Source organism: Camarhynchus parvulus, chromosome 1A (assembly GCF_901933205.1).
Source record: "Camarhynchus parvulus chromosome 1A, STF_HiC, whole genome shotgun sequence".
NCBI lineage: Eukaryota > Metazoa > Chordata > Aves > Passeriformes > Thraupidae > Camarhynchus > Camarhynchus parvulus.
Window position 1 is genome coordinate 7,406,394 of NC_044586.1, and position 16,468 is coordinate 7,422,861.

Consider the following 16,468-nt stretch of genomic DNA (forward strand, 5'->3'; position numbering starts at 1 on the left):
AAGCATGTCAAAGAAATGTGCCATAAGTAACATACTTAGTCTCTTTATTCCCATTCCCTGATTTTCAGTATGGTTTCTAAACCTTTTTCCCAATATTTGTGGGTTGGTTTTTAATCCTTATTCCCATCTTTATTCATCTCACTTTTCTCTTTTTCTGCTTGCAGGCCTTTACTTTTATTTTGCTTCCTTCATGCCACTCTCTTAGGCAAGTCAAAAACATAACAAATGTGCCTCTGCCACCCCTCCCTATTGTCTTTCCTGGAGGGTGTGTAGACTTCTGCTTTTCCAATGTCAGCAGGTGAAATTTAGTATATTCTTCCCAGGAGCACATGCAAACATTTTTTTCCTAATCTTTGTCTTGCTGTGTTTAAGTTTGCAGCTGCTGGATTCCACTTTGAGTTTCAAGTTCAAAGGCATCCAGACAGTCTTTGTGAAATATCACTGAACCCACTGAACTTCACCTGAGTTTGCAGGGAAGTTTTGTCAAGCCACAAGTTTCCCACACTTCAGTGTAAAGCCTTGTGTTAATTCAGAGCTCTTTTCTCCCAGCTCAGATTAGAGTTATCTTAACTCAGAAGGATCACAACCTATAGGGAACTTCTTCCTAAACTCTGACCTGCTTTCAAGTTTGTAACAAAACTCAGAATTGTTTCTCCAGTTTTTAGGGTTTGTAACAAAACCAAAGGACAGCTGTCATCCAGGCTGATTTTAAATCCATGGCTTTAGAGATGGGTTACTGGAAAATGTATGTCAACTGTAGGCTAAATTCTTCCCTTTTCTGAGAGCATTTTACCCTGCTGCCCCTGGGGGCTCAGAGTATTTTTCTTTTAACATGGTCAGGCTTTCTGCCATTTCTTCCAAGAGATAAAGTTTCAAAATATGCTTCTTCTGACTGCTTTTCCAGGTAGCTGGTTCACTCTACCACCTGCACTTTGGGAGGGGTCACCTATCCTTGGCTTTTGAGGGCCAGCCCTGCCCCTTCAGTCACCTCTTCCTGGTCCTTTGAATATCAAGTAGCAGCATCACACTGGAGAACAAGTGGAATAAAGGGAATAGAAATGCTTTGGTCTAAACTCTTCTAGCTTCAGTGTGATCCTGTGTATTCAGTGTGCCTTTGTATAGGAATGTACCTCTCTTACCTTTTTTGTGGTTTCATTTCTACATTACAAGTCCCTCAAAATCAGAGCTGCGTAAAAATTAATAATGATGATTTTTTTGCATTGTATAATTCCAGGGTTTGTTGGGATTTTTTTTTACATCTCTCAGCCTTTCCAAGTACACCACTAGCACAGCTGCTTTGTTTATTCTGTCATTAAAAAAAAGTAAGCAAAATCCCCTCAGCCATTTCTTTATTTATTCTGTAGTTTTTCTGTGTTAGAAAGTTGTATGTTTTGGTTTTTGTTTTTTAGGTGGTTTGTGTTTTCTTCTCCTCTCAGGAATCAGTGTGAAATCTCTAAATCTCTAAACTGGTAATTAGGCAGCTACCTAAATTTTTAATAAGTAGCATGTGCTTTGCAGTTTTTCCTGAAGATTTGCATATTTGTTTCTCAGGATTTATCAGGTACTAATACTTTTACAAGGAGGCTGGTGGACACACACTTGAAGAAAATATGTTCTTATTAATTCTTGGTGCTTTTTGCTTTTATCAGCTCTGGTGTTACTTTGTTCAGCTCTAGCTGTCCCTGACTTTTACACACAAGACAGTGAAATTTGAATTAGAAGTCACTTGCAGAGATGGAGGTGTAGGCTCCATTCTTTGCATGTTCATTTGGTGATTATGTTGCAAGTGCTTTCAGAGCTGTGCAGAAGACTGTGAAGTTCCTGGGGCTGCAATAGAAAACATTGGTGTCTTGACTTTCAAGGGAAGAATGTGGTTAAGATTACAGTGACTGAGGCAGTGTCAATGGGTGGTCCTGGGTCCATGTGGCTCCCAGAAAAGAGTGTCTGCTCAGATGGGTGATGAGCTGCACTCACCACAGTCAGACAGCTGGGAAAGAGCTGTCCTGGACTATATTTTTGCCTGCTCAGTGGCCAAATGCTGTCAGGTGGCTCCTCAGTGCTGCTTGGCTTTAACTTTGCTATAAAATGAGATAAAGGGTTTGCTTAAAAGCTGGATCATCACAGAGCTGCCCGCTCCTTTTGTCCCCTTGGGTCACTGCCTTTCCCTCAGCACATTCCCATTGTCCTGTTCAGTGAGTGGTACAAAATGTCTGCCTCGCTCCCAGCACCATTTTGTAGCCTGATTGTTGGATAATTAAGACTGTGAGAAGTGGAAAATAAACAGCATGGCATAGGGGAGATTTCAAAAGGAGCACCAAATCTGCATGTTTTGTTTAGATGTTTAATTGTTGCCGACTGGCTGCATTTAAACAAGTGACTTTTACAGTGTCTGGAAGAAAACAGGCTCCCAGATTTGAGGAGCTGACCTTGGGTAGGTGCCATCAACTGTTCTTTTCTATTGGCACAAATGTGCTGCTGGCAGGGTCTCCCTGGAGCTGCAGCCTCTCACCCAGACTTGAGTCAGAACCTGCTCACGCCGTACTGGGCCACCAAATTATGGCACTGTCGTGGTTTAACCCCAGGTGGCAGCTCAGCCCTGCTCCCTCCCCTGCCATGGGTTTGAGAAGAGTAAAAGTGAGAAAACTCAGGGGATGAGATAAAGACCAAAAGATAAAGCAAAAGTGTGTGCACAAGCAAGGCAAAGCAAGGCATTCATTCCCCTCCTGCCTTGGACAGGCAGGTTCTCAGCCGTCCCAGGAGAGCTGGGCTCCATCACAGCTCACAGTCTCTTGGGAAAACAAACACCATCACTCCAAATGTCTCTCCCTCCCTCCTTCCCCCAGCTTTGTATACAGGAGTGACACCTTATGGGCTGGGATGTCCCTGTGGCCAGCTGGGGTATCCTCCCAAGGCCTTGTGCCCCCCAGGCCCTCACTGGTGAGGTGGGAGAGGAGCAGAAAAGTCCCCGGCTCTGTGCATGCCTAAACGAAATAATAACTAAAACATCCCTGTGTTATCAGAACTGTTCCAGCACAAATCCAAAACACAGCCACTGCCAGCTTCTGGGAAGAAATTTAACTCTACCCCAGCCAAATCCAGCACAGCCATTTATTCCAGATATTACTTGCAGCCCCTTCAATAATCAAGATTTGATTGAGAAAATATAGGATATTTAAAAATAAGAACCTTCAAAATGGCTGTAATTAAGCTTCTCCCATAGATCAGCACATAACATTGTTCAAGGAAAAAAAGGCAGCAGACTAGACTACAAATATGCTGAAATCAAACTAAAAAAGTGTGATAGGAATTGAAGGGACACTGTGGGGTTGTTCCTGTCATCCTAGGGATGCAGGACCAGCTGTGTGAGGAGCAAAGTTAGTGGCATTTACTCTGTTTCTCTATGAAATGCTCTGGTTTCTGTGTGTAACATGGGCAATGGCACTTTACATTCACAGGAGGGTGCAAATTCAAGGCTGTTTAGAGTTCTGCAAAATCTTACTCTAATGGTAATAGTTGATCCCAGTATCAGAACAGTGCTTCTATTTTTAAAATGCAATCCATCAATCATTTTAATACATTACACCCTTAGTGCCAAACACCTCAGAAAATGATGTCTGTGGCAGTAAAAATAAAGCATCTGAAAGCCCTTCTGCAGAGTCATTCTTCCCTTTTTTCTTACCTAACTACAGTAAAAGCTCAATGCTGCAAGAAATATCTGGAATTACATAACAAGGAGTAAATCCTCCAAACAAGACTGATTAGCAGGCTGGGATTGCCATTGTGAACTGAGCAAGGAGGGACAGAGAAACTGCTCCACCTGACGAAAGTTCTCTCTAAAAATACAGCATGTGCTGTTCTGTCCTTGGGGTTTGTTTTTGAGTTTTGAGGTAGGAGTTGTGTACTGCCTTTTAAGAGGATTACAATGAAAATTGTTCCTTTCTGTTTACTTCTCAGGAAGGTGTCCCATGTCTACCATGCTTTTTCAGAAAACTGTTCATGTAGAGGTGATTGAGGTTGTAGGTAATTCATGTTCAGTTTCTGCCTCTGCTGCAGTGATTCACACAAAAGCACAAGAGAGTCTTGTACATCTGTTCCTCATCTGCAAAATAAGGATTAATGCTTCCTTATCATTAGTGCTTATAAATGACTTTGAAGTTCCTCCAGTGTGCTTCAAATATATCTGTTACTGTTGTTGGTGATAAAAATGTGAAATACATAACTCAGACATGTTAACAGCCTATTAACTGAGAGGATTTTTAACACAACTTGAATATAAAAGTATCAGCACCATATTCCAGCAAATAACCAGCTACAGTGAGAACATACCTGTACATCACCTCTATTTTCACTTTTTCACTTCCACATGGCTTTTCTCAAGGGTGAATTTTTCTGTGGGTTGCTTATTTTCTGAGACCAACCCTCAGTCTTGCATTGATAAAAGGCTTTGCTTTTTTATATAGGATCAGCAAGAAGCAGTATTTTCAGTCATGAAACTGGTAGGACCACTACATTGGACCAAGAAGTTAAAAATTATTATCAGCCATTCTTGTTGCCCCAAGATAAATAAAGGGGGAAATTTTGAAAGAGATTTTTGAAAGAAATTTTTGGTTTCAGTTCAACAGTAGTCTACACAAATAGGTATTTATATAACAAAAAATAACTCAATGAAAGCAAGTTTAGTTGAGGTAAAATTGGAGCCAAAAGCACAGATGATCTGTACACAGATCATAGGTTACAGAGTTAAGACATCTGGATTTCTATTCAGTTCTCTGAAGGTGTAACTAGGAGTTAATAAGGTTTACTTTCCTCTTCCAGAAGAGCTTTTTTTTATGTGGTGTCTGAAATCTGGCTTCCTTAGGGGATTAATAAGTGTTTTTCCAATAATTCAAAATAACTGCCTTGAAAATACAAGGCAACTTATGATAGTCCTTCCTAACCTTATGCATTCATAGCAGCAATACTGTAATTTGTGATTTGCAGATGTGAGTGCATCCTTCCTGGGGACAGCTGTCCCAGAAATCAGGATATTTAAGCCAAGACTTCTTTAAATCATTTGCATTGATATCTTAGGCGGTATCTAAAAGGATTTTTTTTTTTTGACGTAGCAGTAGAGAGGGCTTGTATTTTGTGTTTGTCTGACCCAATAGGTCTCCCCCCATTACGTGTTTCATTTTGATGTTTATACACATGCTTTTGTAAATTATTGCACATTTTTATGTCAGATATATCTATAATTATATATGGGTTTAGTTCACTATGCTTATATGGCACAAATCAAAGATCCTCTTACAGGGTTTGTGGTTAGTGTATGGTGAATTCATCCTGCTGTTCCATGCATTGCTTGAGTGGTCAAGGACAGAGTGCCACAGCAGGGAATTACCAAATGTCTGATTCTCTTCTCACCCTTTTCTGAAAAGGAGATGTTGGATATAGGAAGGACATGGCACTGAAAAAAACTTCAGTTGTATTTCAATATTTGAAGAACCATTTGTGCAAAATATACCATATAGATATATATACACAACAGAGTTGTTTTAAGCTCCAAAACACATTAACAACCTCCATGAAAAATCTCATATTCTTTCAGTAAGTTCTTGAGATTCTTTTTTCTTATTGATTTATTTTATTATTTTGAAGTAAGACCTTTCTCCTCTGAACATAGATTGCAAGTTTTTGCAAGTAGTTCACAAGCTCTTATTTTGCCCAGTGTTTGGATACCTTCAAGGCAGTAGGAATACAAGCTAGTGCCAGATGAGTGACAGCTCTCATTCCTTTACCATAGTTCACAGCAAAGGTTCAGAAGTTGTCATACCAGCTTTTTAAACAGAATTGTAAACCTTGCAGTGCCCATGTTTCCAGAAGCAAAAATGCTTGCTAACATTTAGCGTCAGCTCTCTTAGGCTTCTTGTGGTACTGACTTTTTACTTGGCTATTTTGTGTCTGATTATTGCTTCTTGACATTACTTTACCAGAGTCATTCATTTAAAAGATCTCAGGGAGAAAACCTCGAGCAAATGACAGTATTTTAAGGTCCTTACCATAGTTTCCCTTTGATATTAGACACTTGTTTTCACCTAGCAAGAAGGGTTTTTTAGCTTCTAATTTATTAGGTTGCAGTTGTGATAACATGAATAGATCTACTTAAGGTTTAGTCTGGTATCCTGCTACAGCTATAGACCTTTAAAAATTATATTGCACACCATACTTGTCTTCATATCTAGATTGATGATTTTGGGGGACAGCCCTTCCTGGGTGTTATTAGAGAAGATAGAAATGAGTTATTTGTGTATTCCCATATGCCTTATTAAAGCAGCCCTAGGTATTATGTTCCTGTCTTATTCTAGGTGTTGCAAAATACTTAGTCTGCTTACTTCATCAGTTACCATGCAGTGTGGATAGCTGAAATCATGACAATCCTGTTCATCCTTTCAGTTCTAATACTTGGTAGTAGGTTATGTTTATGTTAGAAAGATCATAGTTTTTCTCACATGAATTACCAAGTACATGAATGTTGTAATTGTTATTCAGAGCCTAGATGATTCATTATTGATAGATAGGGCTGTTCATTTGGAATGTTCAGTGTTACAGTTGTCTTTCTGATGAAAATGATTCAGGGTTTGGTTTCCTTTACAGCAACTAAGGATCATTCTAGCAAAAAATATTGGTGATCCACAACAATATTACTCTCCATATCAAATATCTAGATTACAATGTGTTCTGGGATTATCATACCCCCATATGTTCTTAGAGGATAAATTACTACCCTGTAGACTTGGTATGTCCCAGCTTATCATCCACATTTTGTTCAAGAGTGTGTGGCTTTTTTGTTTGCTTTTGTAAAGGTGCTTTCTGTGCACTGTTGATGCTGCAAGACATAGAAATTAGGATACTTGTATATTAGCACTTCCACAGCAGAATAAAAGATTAGAGAAGATTTGTGTTGGCCAACAGAACTGGTATCCAAAATTTATGCATGTATAATATATGGAAATAGAAGGAAAATATTTAAAATACAAGGTAGTAGTTAAATGTAGGGGGGGAGAGTTAAGCTTTTAGATTTCTTAAGTGTTATATCTTTCAATATTTGACTTGCTGTATAAACTATGGGGGGTGTTTATTTGGGATTGTTTTGGGTTTGGGGAGGTTTTGCTTGTTTCAGGTTTTGGGAGTTTTTTTGTGGTTTTTTGGGGGGTTGATTTTGGTTTTGCTTTGGTTTGGTTGGCTGGGTGGATAGGTTTTTTTTCTTCTTGTACTTGCTTGCATATGTATTGTACAGGCTCTGACTTTCTGGCCAGAGCAGACAGAATTACTTGATGCTGAGAACCTTGTTCATTTTATGGCCCATTTTCACATGGAGGTTGGCTTTTATTTCCCCTCTCAGTCTTTATTCTTGATTCAGTTGTTAGTAAGGTTTACTGAGCAAAAACACTGGGTGTATTATGGGAAGAAATCTAATCAATGCAGCACCAAGGGACAGTCCTTCAGAGTCCTCCCTGTGGCTGTGAGCCAGCCTGGAGGTTACTACGAGGTTACTCTGTCTGACTTTAACCAAAATACCCATCTACTTCTGAAAAGGCTGCCGGCCACCCCCAACATGTGTAACAGAAGCCTCATTAATATGAGCTCCCGATATACATATCCACCTGTTGTAGCAGCCCCAGCACAGAGCCTGTGTTTCCTATTTTAAACCCCTTGCATGGCTGTCTGCATTCCCTGCTGTCTGCAGTTGCTGTGGAACTGCAGGGCAGCTCCCAGGCGGTACCTTCGGGGAATGCAGGAGCCTAAAGAAAGTGGTGGCAGATGTCAGTGGACCTTGCCAAATGCTAGCTTTCAACTTAGATTGTCTGCAAGATTCACTGGCTAATCCAGACTTTGTCATACACAAGTATCCTCATTAGTCATGGCTTTAAGTGTGCATTTCTTTAATGCCTGCTCCTTTTTCAGGTATTGATGCAGAGAATTGCATTGACACATGTGTAGGAAATCTTTATTTGTTTTGCTTCCTAGCAAACCCCAGCCCTCCTGTATGCAGAGTTTAACTCTTCTTAGAGTTGAATTATTAGAAAGATACAGCACTTCCTTAGGGCTTGTACCTGTTTTGGCTCTGAGTTCTAATAAATCATTTGGCAGCAAAATGACTCTAAGATAAACTTCTCCCCTTTGATGAAATATTTGTTCAGCACATTCTACAATATAGTTTATGTCAAGAGCTACACATCTTCCTTGTTAAAGACAAAAAACAAAGGATCAAAACCGTTATCAGACACAACTGCTGATTCAGCAGAGGCACAAAAACTTCACATATCCAGTAAGCCATATATTTTCTGGCCACCTCGCTTGGTTTTCCTGACAAACACATTGGGAACTGCCTGCCAGTACTTTTAGCCCATACCATATTTTGTGTAAAGGAGCAGTAAGCTCTTAAGGAAAGTATAGTGTTCCCCCAAGCTGGTCCTGAGGAGCCTCAGGTGCTCCTACTTGCACACAGGTGGTTTCCAGGGAACACTCTTCCCTTAGCTGTGTGGCTCCTGTTGCACTGTGAGTGGACTGAAATATCTGCAAGCAAGCACAGCTGCTGGTGCATTCACAGTTTTCATCATTGTTCTCACAGGCCCTCATTGATAATGCCTGCATTTTGGTTTTGTTTCTTGAAGTTTTCCATGGAAATTTCTGGTAAGGTATGAATCCTAGTACTGGGTATTGATGGTTAAGAGGAGGCTGCAGTTCTAGTGGCAGTGAGCTGCAGTGAATCAGAGGCTCTGAAGGAGCTTCATTAGCTCTGCTTCAGTTTCAGCTCTCCTCTGTCTGCAGTAGTGTACTTCCTACCCATACCCAGTTGCAGCATTTGATTGTGAATTGTAGCCTGAGAAGCATGTGGCAGTTTCAATATGCATGTGTGTTAAACAAAACTTGGAGAGAAACAGTCTCCTCAGTTAAAAATCCTAAGAACAATTCTGGGCCACAGAAGGGTCTTTCTGGCCTCCTGTGTTGTTTCCATCAGTGATTATTAATCTGCGCTTATGGAAAAAATACAAGTGCTAAGCATATGGAATAAATAGGCAGAATTGTTGTGGTTGATGAACTCATGGAAAATTCCCCTGGACTGTAGGTGCAACAGGTCAGAGAATTCTTAGGCAAAAGCCTGGATTTGTATGGTTGAATCCACAGTCACATATTGGGCATAGGGACCAGCCACAGCACAAACACCAGACAAGTTGGGACTAAGCCCAGGGGTTCCAGCTGTTTGCAAATAATCTATTTGTAAGGGCATTCATCTTCAGTGACAGTACAAGAATGTACAAATGCAATTAATTACTAACTTACCCTTAATAACTTTAGTAACCTGCTTCTTTCAATAATGGATTTGATCTGTCTTGGTTCTTTTTATGTTATTTTGGCATAAACCCCATTTCTTTAGCCATTGTAGGTGTTGGACTCGATGATCTTTGTGGGTCCCTTCCTACTCAGCATATTATGTGACTCTGTGTTTTGACCACTTGGATTGTAGAAGTTATTTTTTGTTGTTAATTGAAGTGGCATCACGTCACAAAAATTTGCATTTTGCACAAAAGTGTTTTAATAAAATTGCAGTCAGGCTGTAGAGCTTATGGGGACAGAAAATAACTGTAGTTATTACACCTCTAATGTCTTTTGCAAAGATTAAGTATTCCAGAAAAGGTTAATAGCCAACACTTTCCTAAAACAGGACCAGTGGTGCTATTTCATGGAGATCCTACTTCAGTGGGGTTCCAGTCAGTCATGTTGTTGGGATGGGGGGTTAATCAATCAGAAGGATAATTTCTCCTTTCTTCCCACAAAGGAAACATCTTGCATTGCTCTCCACTAAACTGGGGAGTTTCCATTTTAGCAGACACAGTTGTACATGTGGTGCTCAATACTGCACTACCGTCATGATGTGTAAGAGTATTGTTTCAATAATCATGAGTTAAAGCAGCAATCCTGTTCTGTTGCAGCCTGCCATGGTAAAGGATGGCTTATGCCATTGGCCTTCAAAAGTTCATACAGGTTAAGCTGAACCAACATTTGATTTCCAGTGTCAGCCATTAATGGCTCAGGTTACCATTAGTGCCCTTTTTTGGTGCACTGTATTGGTGAGGAAACACCAGCTCTGGTGGTTCTGGGCCAAAACTATATGTAGACTTAAGCTTAACTGTCTTGGTGTGTAAATATTAACTACAAAGGAAATTCCACCCTCTTTTCTAGACCAGCATTTTCATTAGTTCTCTGACTCTCAGACTGGGTCACTTGGCTGCCTCGAAGAACATAGTTAACATTTTCCTGCTATTCACCTCTTTCTGCTTTAACTCATAACATTCAAATACAGTTCTTGCTAAAGAAGATCATGTTTGTTGTTTGGGAACAATATCCCTGATGTTCAGTAATGCCCCCTTTCAGAATCATACATAAACATATATTTAATTTGAGTTCCATATTTCAGCAAGCCCTTGAAGGCCCTGGAGCACAGGCATTGTGCATTTCAGGATGAAAGTTTAATATGATGTTTCTTGTTGTGAATTCTCATGTTTCAACAGAAATATATCTGGCAACTGTTGCTCTTCTATAGCCAATCTAAGAGAGAGGGCTTTCTTATTAACTCTCTGGAGAAGAAGTTTAATAAGACCCAGTCATGAAAACACTGACATGACTGAATCACGTCTTTCATGTCCAAACATCTGCAGGATTGTAGCCTACTGTTATAATGGAATAGTCTGAAAGCCATGTCTATAAAATCTCTGTGTGGCACTGTACCAACACATGCTCTTTATACAGTCTTAAGACTGTCAAGTTTGAAGAGTTTCTTTATCTGTACCATTTCTATCCCATCTTGTGTCTGGACTTTTTTCTGCCTGTAGGTTCCCATTGGCCAGATGTCTGACTGAGACTGAAGATTATTTTAGTGTACATTTTTGTACAGTACCTATATTCTATTTTAAGGAAAAATATACACATGCATTTTTCTTCTTTATTAATAAACCAAATGACAATTTAAAATAAATTCTTTCAGCTGTTCAGAATGGTACACAGATGTACTGGCACATTTCAGAGTGAGTTAAATAGAGAGCAGAGCTTTACATCACCTACAGAGCTGAGGAAGAGGAGGAGGAGGTGGTCTCTGACCACTAAAGCAAAACAGAGCAGTGCCAAGGTCGTGGCTTTGAGAAAGATAAACCAGACTGTTACCTCTCTTTGTAGATGGTGTGGGGAACTCTGATGCCTTACTGCCTTTCATTCCAAAGCCAGGTATCATCTCACAGTGGGTAACCCAACCCTAATTTTTAGAATGCTTAAGTCTTTATAGGACTTTGCTCTCAGGCTTGGCAGTGAAGAGAATATTCACTTGCATTTACATCTAATTTAGGTGCATGTGTAGGTAATTGTTATTCCTAAGCTGCTGCTATGGAGAGAGAAAAAAGAGGCTCCTAGGGGGTTGATTCAGGATATGTATGTTAGAGATGTACTGCAGATTTCTCTCTGAAGGACCCTGTCTGTATCTGGAAGCTCTGTATGATCCTATCACCTTAACTGGGACAGTAAAAGTGAGCTGTATCCTCTCTCTGTCTCTGCCTTTCTGTTCTGTAAACAAAGGCAGTATTTTTTTCTCCTGTGAGGTTGGGGGATAACATTCACAAGGAGTTGTGAATCACGTGGATATTACGGTGGTCAGACAGAGAGAAATGCCAAAATGGGAGGTGTCTTTTGTTGGAGGAAAGAAAGCAGTATCCCAAGAAGATTGACTTGGAATGGACTGTTACATGTGTACAAATTTTAAGGCTTTTGTGGAGAAAAGTAACATTTCTTAATAAAACAGCAGCAGAATTAGCTGGAGATAAAAAAGTAGAAGCAGTAAGAAGTGAATAGATTTAGCATGTGATGTGATGAGAGAGAGAACAATCCCACCATCACTTCTTTGGGATGACCCAGAGTAATTTATGTGCAGTGTGCAAGGGATGAGGCCCAGGTAACTGCACTGTGAGTTCAGCCAGCACCCTAAGGGAGACTTCCAGAGGTGGGACAGGGATGGAACCCACAACCTTGGTGTTACCAGTACCATGCCCTTGAGCCCATTTCAGGATCAGTCTCACTTGTGAGAGGGTTAACATTTCCTGAATATTTGTTCCCTTACAGGTAGTGTTCCTGCACAGTTTAAGTGGATATAATTGTTGAGAGGGCTAATGTTTACTGAATACTTGTTCCACGAAATTTGGTGTTTCTGCATAGCTTATGTGGATCCAGTTGTGACGGGGTCACCATTTTATAATATTTGTGCCATTGGAGTTGCTTATTATGGCCTTTGAGTGTTATTATGGCCTTTGAGTGTTATTATGGTCTTTGAGTGTTATCTCACCCTAATCCACGCTGAGGGGATCTGTGAATCTCAGCTCCTCTCCTCTGCTCATAGTGGGGACATGAGGGAGTGTTTTTTTAGGTTCCCCATAGTTCTATCACCATCACAATGCAAGAAACCAGGAATTTTTTTTCACCATACTGTATTTATTTTTATATGAGATAGTCATTTCTGTACTTGACTATGATTACAAGTGAAGATATTACTGACACAAATGCATTATCAAAAATGTTAGTGTCCCTGGCTACTGAGACTAAACTGCTGAATGCTACATTTTAGGAGTGATTTATACCTGATGTATTGATATCCATGATTGGTCAATTAATCTGACCACAATTAATCTTTCTAATGGTGATTGGTATAGTAATTTTAAAGGTCTGAAAACAAGGATGATATTTTGGGGTAAAGGTTGAAATATTTTTATCTGGTAACTTTTCTTTAAACTCACTTGGCTATGAAAGTAGAGGAAACTTTTTTTACTCAAAGCTTTCAAGGTTTGCAGCTGTTAAATTGACTGGTCTCAGGAACTTGTCATAGTGCTTCCCTGAGGGTAAAGTCATCCCTCCACAAAGTGCCATTCATGCCCTACTTACCCTCAATTAAGGCTTCCAAAATAAGTTTTGGGACACTGGCCTTCTTCTGAAACAGAATCCTCACCTGTAGAAAAGGCTTTGGAAGGCTGTATTTAATATCTGTGTGTCTGTTCCTCTCCTTTTCCATCATAAGGATGACACAATTTTTTTTTCTTTCTCTCTCTTTTGACACAGAAAGAATGACTTACTGGGGAACCAAGTTAAAAACTAAAGAAGTGAAGATTGGTCATCTCTGCAGAGGAAATTACAAGGTATATGCATAGTAATCACACTGGAGATTCATTTCTTGCTGGTGCTTAGGCCTTCATGGTACATTACTTGTGGCAATAAAGTTTAAAAATAGTCCTCAGAAACATTGAAAAAGATGTTCAGAAAAGTACTTTTTTTCTTCTGTGTGCTTACCACACTAACAAAGCAAATATTTATTTGGTTATAAATATCTTTGAGATGCACCTTTAAACTCATTACTATGCTGAATTGTAGCTGTGTTTCTGCAGGTAAATGGCAATCACATTCAATGAATTGGTTTTTTGGCTGAGGCCAGTAAAAACAGCTCTTCTCCCAACAGTAAAATTGAAATCCCTCCAGATATTATCAGTGGTCATTCCTGAGACTTAAAGTGCTTGTTTCATGGACTCATTTAAATCACTGTATGCTTGGTTCAGCAGTGTTACCATTTTCTCTTCCTCATTTATTACCATCACAAGGAGATGCACTTAGAACCTGGTTTGCACTGCATTTGAATAATGTGTCCTTTTACATTTTTCATCCTGAAAATTTGTAACTTAAGGGATGCAAAATCAGCAGTACTAACAACTCATGCCTCTCAAATATTTTCTGTAAACTGAATGCTTAATATTTATCCAGTGACTGCTCAGAGACCAGCACAAGGCTATATGCCACTTAAGTCCTGAGGTTAAATGTTACTTCAATGATGCATAAAATTTGTATTGACCATCTGCCCAGCACTGAGTTGAACCCATTAATGAATAAGCCTCACAGTATCACTGTGAGATAGGGAATTATGATCTCCATTTAACAAGTGATAAAACTGAGCCCCAAGGGTAACCACTTCAAGTCCTGCAGGAAGTGTGTAATAGAACCAGTAAGGAAGCCCAGCTCACCTGACCTGCTGTCCTTCCTACTTGGGCACCCCTGCACCTGGTGTCCTTTTCACCATGTTCTGTTATCCGCAGCTGTACACTCTTTATGCACAGTTTCAACCATCAAATTCTGTTGCAAAGAAACTTAAATCACAGCTGATGTGACCTGTGAATCCTTCTTGTCGATAAAGAACAACATGAGACACAAGGCACAAAGGCAGCACAAACAGCACCAGATGGCCTTCAGAACTGGAGCAAGTCAACACAAAGTGACAACAGGGAGAGCTGTTGTTGTGACCTCCCTTTCTATTTTTTTGCCTAATGTTGAGAGGAAGACTATGCAGATCTTTCTGTAGTACAGAGAGAAGCTGCTGGTAGAGGGCAATCAGTGCTTTGCCTTTTGTAATCTTGCTCAACATTTCTTTGATTTCTTTAGTAAATGTCAGGTCACATGCTTGCATTCTAAAGCTGAAGTATAAATCATCTTCTCAAGTGACAGAAACTGTCATTTTTCCTTGCAAAGTATTTTTCTAACTATGTCTTATGTAACTGTTACAGTTGTTGACATTTTTCTTAAAAGCCCTATTGGTTTGACACTCAGGATTCAGTATAAAGCTGTAGACTTGGATAGAGAATTCTTCTGCCTTTGTTTGTATCTCTTTTCCTTTCCCATGAGCTGAAGAAAGAAATATTATGCAACTCTGAGTCATGCTGTAGAAAGGTGTTGTATTTTTAATATCATTAGAATTTTAAAAGGAGGAGAAAGATAAACCTTAGCATAGGTGAAACCAAGAGTTAATATGCTTTAATTATAGAAAGTGGCTATTAAATTTTGATGGGATGCTATGACTGATACTTCAAATAAAATGTTGATGTGGTGAAGTTGAGAGTGTCAATAATGAGTTGAGTACTAGAGAAAGGCAGTTGATTTTTATGGAAAATATATCTATAAAAAATACATGTTCCTCAACCAAAGATGTTCTTGTGGAGATATCCACAGGAAAGAATCAGAGAATAGACTTCTTCTGTCTGTCTTGGCTTGTGTCTACAAGAACACAGCCCTATAAAGCTGTTTTGGCACAGATAGAGACTGAAAGTACTTGCCCACATGAGATGTTTTACTGTGCCCAGCTTAAGGATGATACTGATTCCTGCCCAGCTTAAGGGTGATACTCTAGCATTATTAATCAGCTTTCCCTGCTCTCCCATGCATGCAGAAAAAACTATTGATACATTCCTGACAGGTCTTTCTTGGAAGAAACAGCTGCAGAATGTGAAATCAGTTACGTGGAATTCCTGTTGGCAAGACCTTTGACCCTCGACTTCTGCTGGATCCAGCTGAGTGATCAAAGAGAGAACTTTTGCAGGTATTTCATGTCTTCACCTGTACTAATCTCACCTTAATGAGAAGGAAATTATTCTGGAATAATAAGTTTAAGAAATACTTGTGTTCCTTCTGAGGGAATGCTACAAGGGTGATCTGGAATACCAGGAGCTTGGTCTTGAGTGGGCTCATTAGTTCTACTGCATCCAAGTCCAATGTTTTAGTAAATTTTAAGCAAGCTAGAGACCATTATGGTAAATGCAGGGTATTTTAAGGCACATTTAGGACTCTGAAGATACACTAGATGTCTGTACTGACATAGTTTTCATCTCTCAAAACCAGCATCTGAATTGTTTGCTTAAGTGTCCTGTGGCTGTCGAAGAATAGTGCTGATTCTAGAAAGGAAAGTCAGGTCTTGATCTAAACATCTCTTCTTTATAAAGAGATGCTGTCTAACAGCCTTCACAGCAAACAGTTGAACTCAATACAGACACCTGCTAGAAGGGGCACTGGTCCCTGTTAAGAGGAGTGAAAAGTGCCCTCCTCATTCCCATAACTAACAGCCAGACTCCTTACTGAGTTTAGAGCAACCCTGGCATCTGTGGCATCTTGTGATCATGACTTTGGGGTTTGTAGAATCCCAATTCCCTTCCTGTCAAAGCCAGAAGTAGGAAGTGGTCCCTGTGACACAGTGTCAGTTAAATGATCTTAGCACTGAAGCTTCTCAAAGCTGGTTCATGGGCATTACAAACTTGTTCTCCTCAGAACATAGAAGAGGAACACAATATTTTGTAGGTGAGGAAGTGCAGCACAGCTGTGAATACTTTAAGATGCATAACCTCAACAGATAGGGATAGATCTTTAGAAGTCTTCACATGGGTCAGCTTGTAACATTTCCAGGGAGACTGACAGCTGAGTTGCACTTTGCCTTTGAAAAGTCTGGTGAGTTATTTTAGCATCTAAAGAAGCCAGAAGAACTGAGCTTATTTTTCTGAAAACTTGACCCAAGTATTTGCTCATAATCATGAAAGAAATACGTGGTCCAGTTGGTACATTAATGCAGCTGACTTAAATTTCTGCA

At 39.8% G+C, this 16,468-nt stretch overlaps 1 protein-coding gene across 13 annotated transcripts in view; it reads left to right on the forward strand.

Moving 5' to 3' along the window:
- The window catches only part of PPARA (peroxisome proliferator activated receptor alpha), a 275,101-nt gene that overhangs the window by 187,265 nt on the left and 71,368 nt on the right, over window positions 1–16,468 (forward strand). For 12 of the 13 annotated variants that reach the window (XM_030960338.1, XM_030960342.1, XM_030960340.1 and 9 more), the window contains 2 exons: window positions 13,135–13,211; window positions 15,308–15,430. The gene's annotated coding sequence lies outside the window, so the exon portion shown is untranslated. The remainder of the gene's footprint in view (window positions 1–13,134; window positions 13,212–15,307; window positions 15,431–16,468) is intronic. The other variant, XM_030960344.1, reaches the window with a different exon arrangement.